General features: G+C 35.1%; 2 long non-coding RNA genes across 3 annotated transcripts in view; both read left to right on the forward strand.

Annotated features, from left to right (window-relative positions):
• The window catches only part of LOC138171768 (uncharacterized), a 106,086-nt gene that overhangs the window by 41,889 nt on the left and 46,502 nt on the right, over nucleotides 1-17,695 (forward strand). The gene's annotated exons all lie outside the window — the stretch shown is intronic.
• LOC138171766 (uncharacterized) lies at nucleotides 5,215-6,713 on the forward strand. The gene is made up of 2 exons (XR_011170962.1): nucleotides 5,215-5,371; nucleotides 6,462-6,713. It is a non-coding gene; the product is annotated as an uncharacterized lncRNA (long non-coding RNA).

Genomic DNA, 17,695 nt, shown 5'->3' on the forward strand with positions numbered 1-17,695 from the left:
AGGAAGAAAGAGAGAAAGAAAGAGAGAAAGAAAGAGAGAAAGAAAGAGAGAAAGAGAGAAAGAAAGAAAGGAAGGAAGGAAGGAAGGAAGGAAGGAAGGAAGGAAGGAAGGAAGGAAGGAAGGAAGGAAGGAAGGGAAAGAAGGAAAGAAGGAAGGAAGGAAGAAAGGAAGGAAGAAAAAAAGGAAGGAAGGAAGAGAAAGGAAGGAAGAAAGAAAGAAAAAGAAAGGAAGGAAGGAAGAAAGAAAGAATAAGAAGAAAAAAGGAAAGAAGAGAGGATAAAAAGAAAGTCATTTGACTGGAATGTAGTGTATGTGAAGGACAGTAATGTGTCAAAAGAATAGGTAGCTTGAGGCCAGGTTGTAAAGGGCTTTAAATGCCACATAGAGGAGAATTCAATGGAAAAGGAAGGTTGGTTTGTTTGTTTGTTTTGTTTTTGGCTTTTTGGACGGGGAAGGGCTGGGCAATTGGGATTATGTGACTTTTCCAAGGTCACATGGCTGGTAAGTGTTAAGTGTCTGATGCCAGATTTGAACTCAGGTGCCCCTGACCCCAGGGCCAGTGCTCTATTCACTGAACCACCTAGACACCCCGAGGAAGGGTTCTTAATCTGAGGGTCTGTGAAATTTTATGTTTTGTTTTAAATATTACTGTATTTCATAAATAGTACTGTATTTCAATATATTTGGTTACATTTGAAATTCTATGCATTTTATTTTATTCCTTTCTTTAAAAAATTCTGAAGAGTCCATGAAACAGAATTAGGAACTTCTGCTGTGGAAATAGTGGCAAGCAATGGAATTTATTTAATGGAAGAATAACATGGTCAGACATGCATTTAAGGAAAATCACTTCAACATCATTGCAGGGAATGGATTGCAGTGGGTAGAGACTCGAAAGAGGGAGGTCAACCATCATCAGGCTTTTACAATAGTCCATGAAAAAGGCAATGAGGCCTAAACCAGTGTAATGAGCTGGTGAGCGGAAAGTAGAGCCCAGAAGTGAGGGATGCGGGGGTAGAAGTAATAAAATTTGATAACTAAAATGGAGGGCAACAACTGAGTTGCAATCTGAATAATAGAAGGATGGTGGCAACTTCAACAGAAGAAAAAGAAAGTTGAAATGATGGGTGATTTGGGGGTAAAAGCAATTAAGTGTATTTTGAACATCTAGGATGAAATGTCCAATAGAGAGTTAATATTGTAGAAGGAACTTAGGGGAGAGTCTAGGGCTAGATATGTAGATCTTGGTCTGATTAACATAGAGACAATAATTAAACTCATATGAGCTGATGATGTCAATAAAAAAGTATAAAGAGAAAAGAGAACATTCTGTGGTCTACCCAAAGCTTGGGGCATACTGTGGATGATGAACCAGCAAAGAAAACTGAAAATGAGTGATCAGACAGGTAGGAGGAAAACCATGAAGGAGAATGCAGAAAGAAGAGAATAGTTAATATAGTTAGATACTGAAGAGAGGTTAAGAATGAGAAAGGACTGAGAAAGCAATATTAGATTGGGCAATTAGGAAGTAATTAGCAATTTTGGGAAAAGTGACTTCAATTGATTGATGAAATAGAAACTAGATTGGAAAGAGAAGAAAGTCATATCTAGTCAGATCTATGTACACACACATAACCTACATGGAAAATAAACAAATTGAATTAAAAAACAATGCGCGCACACACACACACACACACACACACACACACATCTTCCTACATGTGGGAGAGAGGCCCAAACAAATAGATTTTGAGGTTGGGGTTACACATAAGTTATTCTGCTTCTTTATATTCGTCGTACTTAACATACTGTCTGGCACACTGTAAGAGATTAATAAAAGTTTGTCGACTGAGTAAAACCTTTTTTCACTTACCTATGACCATGGGTTAACTATGGTAAGGCAGAGAGACAAAACTAGGTTGATAGGAAAGGTCATTTTTTTTTTTTGCCTAGCTAAGATCATTTCTTTCTTATATATCTGTTGCCGTGGAAGGGTTATTTTTTTTCAGGCTTAGAGTTCCCTTAAAGTGTGTGTGTGTGTTTGTGTGTGTGTTTGTGTGTGTGTGTGCTTGTCTTTTTTTTTTAAGAAATTGGACATTTTTAAAGAAACAACCCTAATGAGGTAACAAACAGAAAGAAGTGTCTTCAATTTATTCATATATTTCACAACTCTTCCATGTCTAAAGATATTTTGTGGGTAATTTTATTGTTTTTGCTCTGTATCTATACAAATATGACTAGTGCTCAAGGTATTTAATATTATTACCTCTAGCATGTATAAATAGCTAGATAATAATATGTCAATCAATAGAAACTTTAGGAGTCATCAACCAATAACTCAGTTCCCTCCCAAGTTCAAGACTCTTCCGTTTACCATCCATCCCACAAACAGTTCAGACTTTTGTAGATTTTTCCGTTCTTTAAAAGCAAGCCTTTTAATTCATTTTAACCTCGTTCCACTTGTATAAAAAGGTGTGCAAATGGATAAAGAAATAATATAATTTTCTCTGGGACCTGAAACTTCATGGTATGGCCTTAGGTCTTACATATAGCTTACATATATATTTCTCAATGTCAAACCCATACTCCCTCACCCCAGCTTTCCTGTCTAATTTTGCTCACCAGAAAGGAAAAAAAACAAAAACAAAAACTTCATGTTAGAGATATAATTTCAAAAATAAAGTCATTTACACTCTTCAGTGGAAGAATCTGGTCAAGGTAGTGGTATAGTGTTAGAGTCCATACTCAATAAATGATATAATGTATTGCCATAGAAAAAGTGCAATACTTGTAAAACTTACCAACCAAAACAAAACAAAACAAAGTCAAAGCCCTTGTTCTGATACTTACTAGCTGTGTCATTAGGCAGAAGTCATTTAATCCTTCTGAATATCAATTTTCTCATCTATAAAAACTGGGTTAATGCTACACATTTGCTTCACTGGATAGTTGTAAAGAAACTAGTTTGTAAATCTGAAAACCCCAGGGAAATAGCAACATTCATTCATTCATTCATTCATTCATTCATTTGATGGCAATATTTATTTATTTACTTATTTATTTGCTTTTTGGAGGGGGGAAGGCAAGGCAATTGGGCTTAAATGACTTGCCCAAGGTCACATGGCTAGTAAATGTCTGAGACAGAATTTGAACTCAGGTACTTCTGACTCCAGGGCCAGTGCTCTATTCACTGCACCACCAACTGACCCAAACTTTCATCTTAATTTTCTTTTCTTTTTTTTTTTTTTTTTTGCTTTTTGGAAGGGGGGAAGGTAAGGCAGTTGGGGTTAAGTGACTTGTCCAAGGTCACACAGCTAGTTTTGTGTTAAGTGTTTTCAGGCCAGATTTGAACTCAGGACCTTCTGACTACAGGGCCAGTGCTCTATTCACTATTCAATTATTGTCAGTTTTTAGTGTAGTAGCCTACACTACTCAGTTCCAATCCTATGAGAATAGAGGCCAGAAGTCAATCCCCCCTATTCTTTCTTTCCACCTAATTTCATGTACTGAAAGAAGATAGGATGTAAAGGTTAAAAGAGAAGGGTAAGAAAGATTACTATAGTAGGAAATGTGTACTATCAGTGTACTTTACTTTGTTTTGACTCCTTCCATTTTGGAATTACAAGTAGAAAACAGTACGAAAAAGGAAACTCTACCTGCATAAGCCATAAACTAATGACAACTTTCTATTGGCATCTATGAAATTGTTAGATTAATAGCTATGAGAGGGAAGATACAAATGTTGAAATCTAACAGAAGACATTTGTGGGTTGCTGGTTTGAGCAACAATTATGCAGGACCCAGAGATGGTATAGTGTATTGCATTGGAGTCTGCAAATATATAATTTTGACTGATTAAAAAAAAATACTTGCTAATTGAAAAAAAGCATTAAATAATGACATAATTTTTAAAAACACTTCACATCTCATATATACACTAATAAACCTTGATATCTCTCTAAAATAGGAAATAGTAATTGCATGCTAGAATGAGATAATGCTAGTCCCAATGGAATTCCTGAGTTTCCAATGAGACAGAGACTAAAGAGACATCTTGACATAGTAACAATAATAATATAACTTTTATAAAGTGTTTAAATATTTGCAAAATGCTTTGCAAATATTTTCTCATTTAATATTTTCAACATCCCTTGTAGGTAGGTGCTAATATTAATCACATTTTCCAGATGAGGGAACTGGGACAGACAAAACTTAATTGACTTGTCCAGTAAGTCACTGAAGCTAAATTTGACCTCGTCTTCTGACTCTAGGCCCTACAGCTCTATATACTGCATGTCCTAGGTGTCTCATGGCATGCCTATTAAAACAATTAATATATAAATTGTCCCAAATAAAAATGTTTATGTGTGTGTGTTGCATTTCACTAATCTGAGTCCTATATTTCTACCTTATCAAAATCTGTATTCTTTTTCTTTTTAAAGGAAATGTGCCAAAACACCCACTTGATTATAATGTAATAACATTCTCTCATTTTCTCTTTCAATTCCTTCTAAAGTGATTTGTTTAGACTTTATATGGTTGAAAAATAAGTTATTTTGTCAAAAAACATTTTTGACTACACTGGACCTTTTTTAAATCTTCAGCTCTTTCTAACCGATGTTTTCCTTGATTCAGTCCTTCTCTGCATTCCCTGCCTAATCGTGTATCTCATCATCTACTTTACAGTGTACATTTGCCAGTAGAGAATACATCTACATTTAAAATCTTGGGAAATATTTGGTGCTCAATAAATATCTAATCAGGTTTTAAGGGGGGAAGTGTATTTTGGTTTTTGTGTCTCTGCAAAAATATATTTGTAGACGGAAATGACTATCTGAGTAATAATGAAATAGTCAACTGTTGAAGGTTGTAGCCTATCATAATTGACATCCAGAGTTGCCAGACTCCAAGATTTCAGTCTTCTTTCCAAAAGGCTGCAGCCAGGCCAAATCAAATGAAATTTTTACTTGGTTCAGGTGATATCTGGTCTGCTAAGACAGCCTATCAAATTAAATTTGCTGCCTAATTAACTCACAGTTCCTCTTTTCTGTTCTTTCACTTTTATTATGTTTTTATTTGGGGGTGATGGGGTGTGCATTTCTCATAGATTTGTACTTCCTTTGTACATAGTTTCTTTTTTCTTAAGGAACTGACATTTTAAAATTTGGTTTCAGATTTTAAAACATAATAGATATACTGACTTCTTAAAAATTATGTTTAAGGGGCCATAAAAGTTGAACAGAAGAAATACTAGTTACATTTTAAGAATGTTTACTCATGAAATACTTTATAAATGTTAGGAAATGAAATTTAGAGATGGAAGGCACCTTGGAGGTCATCTCTCATATGAGAAGACTGAGATTCAGAGCAGGTAAATGTTTTACCTAAGGTCAGAGATAATAAATATTGGGTTTGGATGGGGGTTGGATTACAGGTTCTTAGAATCCAAATATAATATGCTTTCTCCTGCCTAATGCTATCTTTCATAAATTCAACATCTTTTTTTTCTATCAGTTTAGTAATCTGTTAGGTAGTCTGTTAGATAATCTGTTAGAAAACTGCATTGGTGAAATCACAGTAACTTGGTACATAACTGAGACAAGAGTCTCTGTCAGAGCAAATTAAACCATAAATGTTCATTTTGAAATGTCAGCAAAGACTAAGGACAACTTGAAAATTATACTGAGTAGCAAAAGTTTTATATTCATTTATTTTTATCCCCATTGTGATTTATTAAACAAAGCAAAAAAAAAACATGAGCATCCCTCAAATTGATGAGATCTATAGAATAGCTCACCTAGAATCCATCCAACATTTTGTCACCTGACGAAACTCAAAATCCTCACATACATATACACACATGTGTGTATGCATGTATGTATATGTGTTCATATATATTTACACATACCACATGTATGTATTCATACACTTCTTAGTGCAAACTGAATTATTAAATATTATTTCTCCATCATTTTCTTAAGCCTAAATGAGAAAAAATTTTAAATAAATAAATTGATCTATGATTTAGATTGTCAATTTCTGAAGTGTAAATGCTAAGACTGAAATTTTAACAATCCATCTTCAGAAGCTGGTAGGATCTCACTGCAGCAATTCTGACCCCAAACTCTCTTTCAAGATTTGCCATATATTTCTGAGCACAGGCAATACTTAGAGCAACACAATACAGTAAATCAACATCAAATTAAACCCGAGGACAATCTGTAATTGGGGATCATTTTCAACGCTTTCTCATGTTACATATATCCATCCATGTATGTATCTATATAATTTCATAAGCTCATTTTAGAGGTATAGCATAAATTGAGGGAACATGGAGTATTATACTGATACAGTATCTTCTCAGACTTTTGACTTGACTTCTCTACTCTAGCAAAATGAGTCTAATTCACTGTCTATAATACATATTTTATATTTCTCTTATTTTGATTTTTTTCTCCTAGATTTTTTTATAGTGCTGTGTTCCTCAAAGGCCAAGAGACTTACCATGCTGAAGACCCTACTTAAATAATACTTGTTACATAAAAAAAACCTTCCCTATTCCTACAACCTACATTGATCTGTTTTAGAATTACAAAATACTTTTAAAATATGAAAATAATTCATATTGCCTTAGGTTATATTTTGTTATTCTTTAAATTTTATATTATTATTTTTAATAAATATTTTTGGTCTTTTTGTACCTTGAGGTCAAATATCATGTCTCATATAACTGTGGTTGATGGGTCATTTTATAAAGACATGAAATTCATCCTTGGCAGTCTGGTGTTCAGAAAGGAATCCTACTTTGGTCAGGAAAAATTCAAAATTAATGTTGGGTGACTCAGTGTGGGCTCCAGTGTAGTGGTGCCAATGGAGTCCTGTTGACTCCAAGGAGGCCCCAGAGGAATACACACACACACACACACACACACACACATACACACACACATGTTTGTATAGATAAGTATATGTGTATATTTCTTTTCAATTATATCCAATCTTTGTTACTCCATTTGGGGTTTTCTTGGCAAAGGTATGGAAGTGGATTGTCATTTCTTTCTCCAGCTCATTTTACAGGTAAGGAACTAAAACAAAGAAGGTCAAGTGACTTACCCCAGGTCACATAGCTAGTAAATATCTTAGGCCATATTTGAACTCAGGAAGATGAGTCTTCCTGACTTCAGACACAGCATGGCACTCTCTACCTACTGCACCACCTTGCTGCCCAGATAGATAGAGAAATAGACATCTAATCTATTATAGACATTTTTTATGAAGTTTCTCCTTTAGCAAACTGAGTCTATTAAAAGTAGAGAATGTCTAAGTGATGTTCCTATTTGTGACTATCACCTCCTTATGCACAAACGTAATCATTAGAATTCATAGTGATTTTTTTTGGTCATAGACTATCCAGCTATTTAACTGAACTGAAACTTAAAAACCTTAAATTAGATCTTATGGAGATAGACCCTCCAAGATTTAGAATCAGAAAGAACTGATTCCAAATTTTGCCTCAGACACAAAGTGGCAACCTGATGACACACAAATCACTTAACCTCTCTCAATCTAAGTTTCATCAGCTGGAAAATGTGGAAGTCAGACTTGAAAACCCTTAAGGTCACTTATACATCTCTATCTATGATTCTTCCACACATTTTCTGACTAGTTCTAGATTTTCATCTCTATCTCTATGCCTTCGTTTTCTGTCAATGAAGCACCATCACCCCTATATTCCATTGCAGATACCAGGTCATAGAAAAACTAGGATTTAGATAGAAGAAGCCATTACCCTGCCCCCTACACACATACACCAAGGCCATGCCTGTACACATTTTAATATGTAAGTCCAACTAGTACATTCACATGGAAGATATGGTCATATGAGAAGTAATATTGATAGTATTAAATTGAAAAGAAATTAAATTAATCATATGAGATTATTCAATGAACAACATTCATATCATGCTTCTTCTGCCTCAAGGCAGTAGCCTATGAAGGGCAATATCAGCTATGGGTCAGGGCAACCAATCTTGGTTTGCTCACAAAAAGCAAGTTCTCATTGGGAAATATGGTAGACACTTCAAAAGGAATGATTACTGGACTGTATGAATCAGGAACTAGAATGAATTGCATTAATTTTGTTAGGTTTATTCCTTATGTGACCGTTCTATTAGTACACTGAAGGGTTTGGGGGCTAGGGTTTTTTTTTTCTTCTCTATTTATTCAATATTTTTTCTGAAAAACTGGGCCAATTAACTCTTTTGTCTCATGTAGTTTTCATTTATTATTTCTAGAAATATAGTTCTGGTAAACCAGGCTTGCATAAAACCCATTAGGATTCAGATGGAACTACCTGATGATGCCATTAAATTCAAATTACTTTGGCTCTCAGTGATTGACCAATAATTGGTCCCAGCCCAACTTCACTTTCTCATTGTTTGGGTTGTGATGGCTCAGAGTAAATGTAAATAGAAACTGTTTATGTTCTCTCCAGAAACTCTAAGGGTCTTCCACTCCCAGACTGATTTTTTGGGGAATTCAAACTAGGTCATCTTTTCCCTCATTTCTTACCTAGCCTTTAATTACTGAATGAGTGTTACCTCAGATAAACTGAAACCTAGGAAAAACCTTAGTTTACAAAAGCCAGGGTCTTTCACTGCATCACGGCCATTGACAGTCATCCTGATCTATCTCTTGCCACGGGACTCAGATGACTCTGGAAGATAGATGATTTTGCACAGCCATGCCTCACCTTATATACTCGATTCACTTTCAAATCAAACCACCTTCCTGATGCCATTGGTCTTCTTTGAGAATGAAGGACAAACAACAGCCATGAAGCAAAATAGAAATTTAACCTCAGTTATTCTGACAAGGAAAATAATTGACATTGCTGAAAATGCTCATGGACTAGGTGAGTTTTCCTCTTTGAATCATGGAATTGTAGATATAGAGAGCAAACGAAATTAGAAATTATTTTCCAGGGGTCAGCAAACTAAGGCCTGAAGGCCAAATCTAACCCACAGCATTTTTTAAAGATATACTGTGAGTTTGGAATAGTTTTTTTGTTTGTTTTTTACCTTTTAAAATAAAGTTCCACAGTTTGCCAACCTCTGACCTAGTCCAACATCTTCCATTTCACCATATGAAAACTGAAACTCAGAGGACCCTGAAGTATCTTGTACCTTTACACTATACAGTATATTTCAGAGTAGCTAGAGAAATGAGCATTCTCCCATCCTTCCTGTTTCCCTTTACCTATCCAAATCCTGGTCACACTTTTTTTCCATTAAAAAATATTTATTTTGTTTTTAATTTATGGACTTAAAAAGCATGTCAAAAACATAGTATTGTTTTTTAGAAAATGGTTATTGCACATGAAGTTGCATGTCTATTATGTACAACTTGCTATACCTTTTAAATATATAATAAAATTATCATGTAAATTTCTTTTTCTTTTTTTTCCCTTCTCTCTCCCCTTCCCTAGAGATGGCTACCATTCAACACAATTATGGGTGTATACATAAATAAATATCATATACACACATATATGTATACACGCACATAAAAATAAAGTCATTCTATACATACTTCTGTTCATCAGTTCTTTCTCTGTGTATGGATAGTGTCTTTCTTCATATGTCCTTTATAGTTCATTTGGGTATTTATAACAGTCAAAATTACTTATTTGCTCAAAGTTTTTCTTAAAACAATATTGCTCTCACTATATACAATATTCTCTTGGTTGTGCTCATTTCACTCTTCATTATTTCATGAAAACATGTATATATTTTTCTAAGATCCACCTCAAGATTCACATCTTTCATGAAGTCTTCACCAATCACACTAGGTAACATCAATCTCTCTTCTCTTTTTCTAATCTCCAATGGCCCAGATGTCCTTAATCATATGCTATCTCATCTTAGTAGTTCTATGTAAGATTTCACATGTAACACTCACACCTGCTCCATACAGGATGTATACAGTTCCTGGTACAGAAGCTGAATTACTGAAGGAACCAGATGAACCTAGAGGAGCCATTCTAATTGATACCAATATATTCACCCAACCCAAGAGTCACATGGTACCAAATTCAGAGCTCTATACAGCTGTATCAGCTGTAACTACATCCCTCTGTCCCAAATGATCTACTATAATACATATAAAACTACATATGAATAGAATCATTTCTTTATTTTATTATTCAAACAAATGTTTTTCTTTAGCAGGTGGGGAGGGTGTCTTTCTACCACTAGTGCAGTTAGGGTTAGGGTAGGATTAGATCACAGATCCTCCACATCTTTTCTCCAGATATTTCTTGTCTGCACTATTTCAAAAATCATCTATGTGAGACCCACCTGAAGTGTAAGCCCTGGTTGCTTTAATATCTCCAGAGTACTGACGTAACACCTAGGTTGCCCATCTGTTTTCTTTCATGCATTCTTACTACAAGATCAGCTTGTTTCCTTTATCAATCACATGCTGCCATCAATAATGTCACTCATGACACTTCCAGAATGTCCTATCTAACAATATACCACAGTCTGCTTATGCCCACCAAGCAGCCTTCCATTGCCCTATGTGTCATTGACAATTTTAATTCTTTTAAGATGGGAGAGCTCTGATTTACAGCCATACAGAATCACCAGGAGAATATGCTTGTTAAAAGTAGTCATTTATTAATCCAAAACATTTTTCTTCAGTGTGTTATCTTTGAATTGCAGAGAGGATTCCTAAAATACCCCCCCCTCCAAGCTCATATTTATTAAAATACTATAATTTAATAAAGACGATAGTTTGTTTACCTGCATTTCAATTCAATAAAATAAAGCCACTTTGTTTCTCTGAGGCTGTTTCCTCATCTATAAAATGAAGAAAATAATAATTGCACTACATATATCACAGGGATGTTTTTAGGAAACCTTAAAGTGTTATACAAAATGAAAGATTAATAAAAACTCATATTTATGTAACCCAATTCCCACCCTGTGTAGGCAGAGCCAAAGTTACGTTCAAAATGCACCTTGTTAGCAAAAAGGTTTTTTTTTCTTTAATTTTTAACAAAGAGGAAAGAGAAATAATTTAGTCATGTAGGGCTTTGAAAGTAGCCTCAGTTCTGGTACAGCAGCCAATCAAAAGGCCCCTCTTCATAGAATGAACCACCTGGAAGTAATATCTGTGTGTGCTCTGAAGTCCACATAGGGATTGTATAAGCAGAGCATGCTCACAATGACTACGTTCGTTGGTCAATTCTTCCCTTCCCCCATATTTAGTCAACTCAATGAAAGACACAGTGCAAGAAAGACAATAAATAGATAAAACATAATATCTACCCTTAAAGACTGACATTTGGAGACCAGAGGGTATTTTAGAGATCATCTAGCATAGTCTAACTAAGCTGATATATAAGTCAACTGAGGAACATCAGTGTCAATTGACTTGTTCAAGACCAGAAAGCCAATTAGTGGTACCTGGGAGTATAACACAGATCTTTGGACTCCAATTTTAGTGCTGTTTTTATCTTCTCTTACATTTGAATTATCAGGTTTGGGGAGTTTTGTTTGCTCATTTTTTTAAAACCTAGATGCAGTGTGGTATAGTAGAATAAGCTTTTGGACCTGAGGTTAGAAAAGAGTTGCTTTTGAATCTTATCCCAGACCCTTTTTAGGTAGGTGGCTTTAGGTGAATCTTTTCATTCATTGGATTCTCAATTTCCTCAGATGGAAAATAGGAATAATAAGGCCTGTGGCATATATGTAATATACAGGGATCCCCATTTCACTATTACTCCTAGAAAAGTTATCCCTTGTTCAAAATATTCTGTGTTGCATGTACTCAAAACCCTAAGTGTTACTCTCTCAGTGTTTTAACATTTATTAGTCATCTAGTAACACTGGCATTCTTATTTTTCCTTAAGCAAGACACTCCATGTATTATCTTCAGGTATTTTTTTTTTCTGACTGTCCTCCATGCCTAGAATGCTGCCTTTCCTCATCCCTGCCTCCTGGCCTCCATGGCTTCCTTCATACCCAGCTAAAATATCACCTTGTACAGGAAGCTTTTCTCAATCTTTCTTAATTCTAGGGCCTTACTGCTACTGACTATTTCCTGTTTACCATGCATATGTTACCTCCCCAACAGAGGCACAGATAGTAAATTTCCTTTATTTGTATCCCCGGCACCAAGCCCAGTGCCTGGCACACAGTAGTTGCTTAACAATTGCTTATCAATGATCTAGAGACTGACTAGAGAGGTATTTCACAGTTAGAATATTAACACTCAAGTTAAAGTTTATATATGGTCTAAGAATTGTGATTTGTAACACTCTCTGCCTCCTTTTTTACTGCTTTGACACCGTCATTTCAGAAGTAGAAAGAGGTCAAACAGAGCTGAAGGCTTTTGGTTTTTTGTTACTATCATACATTGTTATGGTCAAAAAAATCAACAAGTAGCCAGCCTACTGGTAATGAGCCTCTCAGTATTGCCTAGGATGGCCCTTAAAAGGAGATTCAGACATGAAGTTTTCAGATGAAGAAATTAAAGCTATCTATGGTCACATGAAAATAAATGGTCTACGTCACTATTGATTAGAGAACTGAAAACTAAACAACTCTGTGGTACCACATCACATCTATCAGATTGGCTAATATGACAGCAAAGGAAAATTATAAAAGTTGTGGGAGATGTGGGATAATTGTTACACTAATGCATTGTTAGTGGAGTTGTGAACTGATCCAACCATTCTGGAGAGCAATTTGGAACTACACCCAAAGGGTTATAAAACTGTAAATACCCTTGGACCCACTAATACCATTTCTTGCTCTGTATCTCAAAGAGATCATAAAAATGGGAAAAAAGACCCACATGTACAAAAATATTTATAGCAGCTCTTTACGTGATGGCCAAAAATCAGAAATTAAGGATATGCCCACAATAATAGTTGAACAAGTAGTGGTATATGAATGTAATGGAATACTATTGTTCCATATGAAATGATGAACAGGTGGGCTTCAGAAAAACCTGGAAAGGTTTATATGAACTAATGCTGAGTGAAGAGAGCAGAACCAGGAGAACAGTGTGTATAGTAGCAGCAACATTGTGTAATGGCCAACTTAACTTAACTCTTCTCAGCAATATAAGACTCTAAGACAATTCCAAAAGACTCATAATGGAAAATGTATCTACATCCAGAGAAAGAACTTTGGAGTCTAAATGCAGATCGAAGCATACTATTTTTCATTTTTTGTTGTTTATTTGTCCTTCTAATTTTTTTTCCCTTTGGATGTAATTCTTCTTTACAACATGAGTAATGTGAAAATATGTTTAATATTATTGTACATGTATAGCCTATATAAGATCGCATGTTGTCTTGAGGAGTGGGGAAGGAAGGGAAGGAGAGAAAATTTAGAACACAAAATCTTATAGAAGTGAATGTTGAAAATTAGAACAAATAAGTCAAATTTTTAAAAAGGAAAAATATATATGTATATATATATATATATATATATATATTTAGAACCTTGCAATGACCATATTCAAACCTTCCCTATCATGATAAAACTTGCCAGAACTTTTACTCTTATGGCATAACCTTTAGGACTCAGTTTCACTTGGAGTAGGACATTGTATGTTAAAATGTGTTTGTGTTTAAAGGGTGGGTAAGAGAAAATAACAACAGTGGCAGCAAAAAGAAAAACTAATGTTTGTACAGAAACCCCAAAAGAACTATCTGTCCATAGAGCCTGGAAAGAGAACTAGAATTTATTTTATTAAAATATTTTAATGATAAAATGATCTGTAAAACTCTAATATATAAGTATATCTAAATAATCTAAGGTTATTTCACTGAGCAATAGGACTTCATTAATACAAAGTCTTTCAGACAACAAAAATGGTTTGATGATTAGTAGTTTGGACAGTCAAGGGACCAGCTGGACAAACAAGAGAGAAATGTGCACTTGAATGAGAAGGAATTGGACAGAAAGCATTGTTCTGAATGTTAACATAAAATAGGACAAAGCAGATTATGTCAAAAGTGGAATTAAGATATTTTGCTGCTATTTTATGCTCAGCAGTGATAACCAGCTGCTGTTTATGCCCTTTTTTTTACTTTATTTGCCCCCATTAATGTCAGCCAGTTTATCATTGCCTCTGACACTCATTTTGTCCTTTGCCTGCAGCACCGTGGCCCTTGAAGGCCTGCCAAGTTCTTTCCTTTTTCTGAGTATATCAACAAATGTTTTTTCCACTCTCCTTTCAGTTTGATATTCAGATGCTAAATGATAAGCATAACATGTTATCTACATAAATGGAGTGTGGGAAGGGAAACGACCACAATAGAATAATCACACAATGTTGTAGACAATAAATTTAAAAACCTTCTGTATTGTTACTGATTTCACAGACATTAATATGGCAACCCAGATATCAAGGAAAAAACTCATGAAGAAATCTAACACAACTATGAATGTGTTCTTTGTGTTCAAAAATTTCTTACTGTATGTACCTTAAAAAAGAGTTATTTTTTACAAGCAATCGATGCCTAACACTGTAAGCCTCTAGCACAGCCAGATGCATGCCCACTTTGGTTGCCAAGGTAACCATCACATAGGCACTCTCATAAATAAACTGTAGACAGTGGAAGGACACACTTTAAAAATAGAAACAACTTGGTTTGATTTTGGGGGCTATTAAAAGTGACACCCCTCCATCTCTGCATATGCGAACAAATACAGAAGCATCCATGCTCCACCTCACACAAAACAGATGGCACTAGGTCACTTACTACTTTTGATTCCAACTAGTTATTCCATGGTGGGAAGGACAGAAAAAAACTGTCAAGGAATCCAGAGATGCAGGGAAGAGCTTCAGGAAGGCAAACACTCATTTGGGTTTCATTAGAAGAATGTCACACAAATTCCCCCATCAGATGTTTCTATCTTCTGCTTCCCTTTTTTTGTTTCATCAGGAAAAAAAGAGCTGGAGAACTATCCTGTCTCACAAAAGGTCAGTGTCCTCATTTGACCTGTAAGAAAGTTCCAGGTAGCATTTTGAAGCAAAGCTTTTAAAGGCTGTCTGGGGGAGCTGCCAGCTGTATTCTCTGGCTATAAATACACATATAAAGATCTGACTGAATTCTGTATAAACACCAGTTGAATTCATTCTTTTTCATAAAATAATAATACCAACTAAATTGATTGACTAATTTGTTTTCCACTTATCAACTAATTGCTAGGCATCTTGAATGAAGGGTTCTGAGAAAAGGTCAAATAAAATCAGTCCAAAGGTTACTCTAGCTCTGGCATTTGACAGTGGCATTGAGGAATATTTTTGAGCATATAACAGTTAAACTTCATGGTGTCAATTTCAAATGTTATAAAAGTTCCCCAAACTTCCTTAATTTATCAGTTATTAATCATGTATAAATCATCATCTCTGACATATGGACAGTGGAATGAATGGGTTAGCTGAGTTCTCCATTGATAAGGAAGAAGTTTTCAAGCAAAGTCTGAATGGTTACTTGTTGAGTATGTTGCTGAGAGGAATGTTTGAGGGAGTGGTGTGGTATGGGTTGTCCTATATAGTCACTGAGGGTTTCTTCTACCATGAAATTGTATAATTCTAGGATTTACTTAAACCATTCTTGAATATGTTCATATTTTTAGCTTGTATCACATCTTGAAGTAATGCAGCCTACATATATAGTATCTATAACATAAATAGATGAGGTGCATCCTGGGATAGTGATAGCAAATCAGTGTTGGAGTAAGGAAGACAGATGGTCTCTATGACCATGGAAGAGTCACTTAACCTTTAAAAGACTCTAAGATATCTAAGTTGGTGAACTCATTAGCTTCCATCATGCAATTATCATGCAGTTGGGTCAAATACCTGCATATTTAGTCCTAGTTACTTTTTTCAGTTCTTGCCTTATATCATCAACTGCCATTTGGATATTTTGAATTGGATATTGTGTAGACATTTTAAGAATCATTTTACCCAAAACAGAATTCAATGTCTTTAATTTGCAAAACCACCCATCTTCTATATTTCCTGTCACTGCTGAAGATAACACCTCTCTCACCTTCAACACCTCTCTCTGTCTCTGTCTGTCTGTCTGTCTCTCTCACCCCCCCCCCCAACTTCTACATATCATCCACTATTGTGCCTTCTATGGTCATAAAGAATATAGACAATTCCTTTTGCTAATAAAACAGTCCTTTGAATATTTAAAGATAGCTATTATGTACCTCTAAAACTGACTTCTGAAGGAGAAACATTATGGGTTCTTGCAACCAATTTTCATATACCATGATTTGCAGGGTTTTCATCATCCCGGTCAGGTTCACCTAGAAACTCATCATAAATTTAGTGTGAGAAAGGACATTACCATTTACATATCATAATCCCTTCATTTTATCATATGTGGAAAGTGAGGCCCAAGGGATGTGAAGTGACTTGTTCAAAATAATGCATCTTGGGGCAACTAGGTGGCACAGTGAATAGAGCACTGGCCCTGGAGTCAAGAGGACCTGAGTTCAAATTCAGTGTCAGACACTTGACACTTACTAGCTGTGTGACAACTCACCTGCAAATGCTTTGCCTTCCCTGCTCAAAATAATAATAATAATAATAATAATAATAATAATGCATCTGGTAAAATCTAAGGAGCATGGTTTGGATTTGAATCCATACGCTCAGTGTGGACTTGTTGATAAACTAATTTGACTGGCTAATTATATGGGTTCATGTCATAGTTTGGGAATTGCTTACTTTTCATCCATTTTCCTTTTCAAAGTTGAATAGCTAAACTATTTTCCCTGTTATTCCATCAAAGTTAAGGAGAGAATTCATCTCTAATATTCCCAAGTTCAAATAAATTATTATGGTGGCATCAGTGAGTACAGGCTCTGTGACTTGCAATTGATATGACCTTGGGCAAATTATTTAACCACTCTGGGTATGTTTCATTATTTGCAAAATTAGGGGGTTGAACTAGATAATTACCAATGTCCTTTTCAGTTCTAAATGCTATGGTCTTATTGAAGCATTTAGAAGACCTTAAACCCAATAGGAAAACTTTACTTTATCTGACCCCTATACAGAGACAGACAGGTCATGTGTTCACATTTCACATTAACTTAAGGTAAAGAAAACTCTTTTAGCTTGGGCCTTTGTTGAAATGCTTTGGTAGCTGAAGGATTCTTGTTCTGGTCTGGTTTGAACTAGTTGGTTGCTAAGGGTTCCTCCTAACCTGATATTCCGCTAAATGGACAATGATAATGGGATATTATTTGAAGGTTGGATCAAAAAAGCAAAAGGAAATAAGTACCTTCCTGATACAGGTTTTTTTGCACATGATCTCTTTCATTCTCTAAAAATTCATGTTTAAGAAAAGGAACATTGAATAGAGACATAAACTGATCAAGGCTAGATAATGAACATTATTCTACATCACTTGAAGCAATAGCTATGGCTTTGGTAAAGAGAGAAAAAAAACTTAAGGCTCTTTCATCTCTTCTTTGACTACAACATTAGCGATAATAGTAATATTACACAGAGAGCTAATTTTATAGCTAAGGTATAGTATATAGTCAATTCAATATTTCATTGATGATGTCACTAGGCTATCTACCCTAAAGAAGATATTTTACTGGTAGTTAGTTATTAACAATATTTCAAAGTATTCCATTTT

This window comes from Petaurus breviceps, unplaced genomic scaffold, assembly GCF_028583685.1.
Source record: "Petaurus breviceps papuanus isolate PSGF00001 unplaced genomic scaffold, PetGlider_PUasm1.0 47, whole genome shotgun sequence".
Classification (NCBI taxonomy): domain Eukaryota; kingdom Metazoa; phylum Chordata; class Mammalia; order Diprotodontia; family Petauridae; genus Petaurus; species Petaurus breviceps.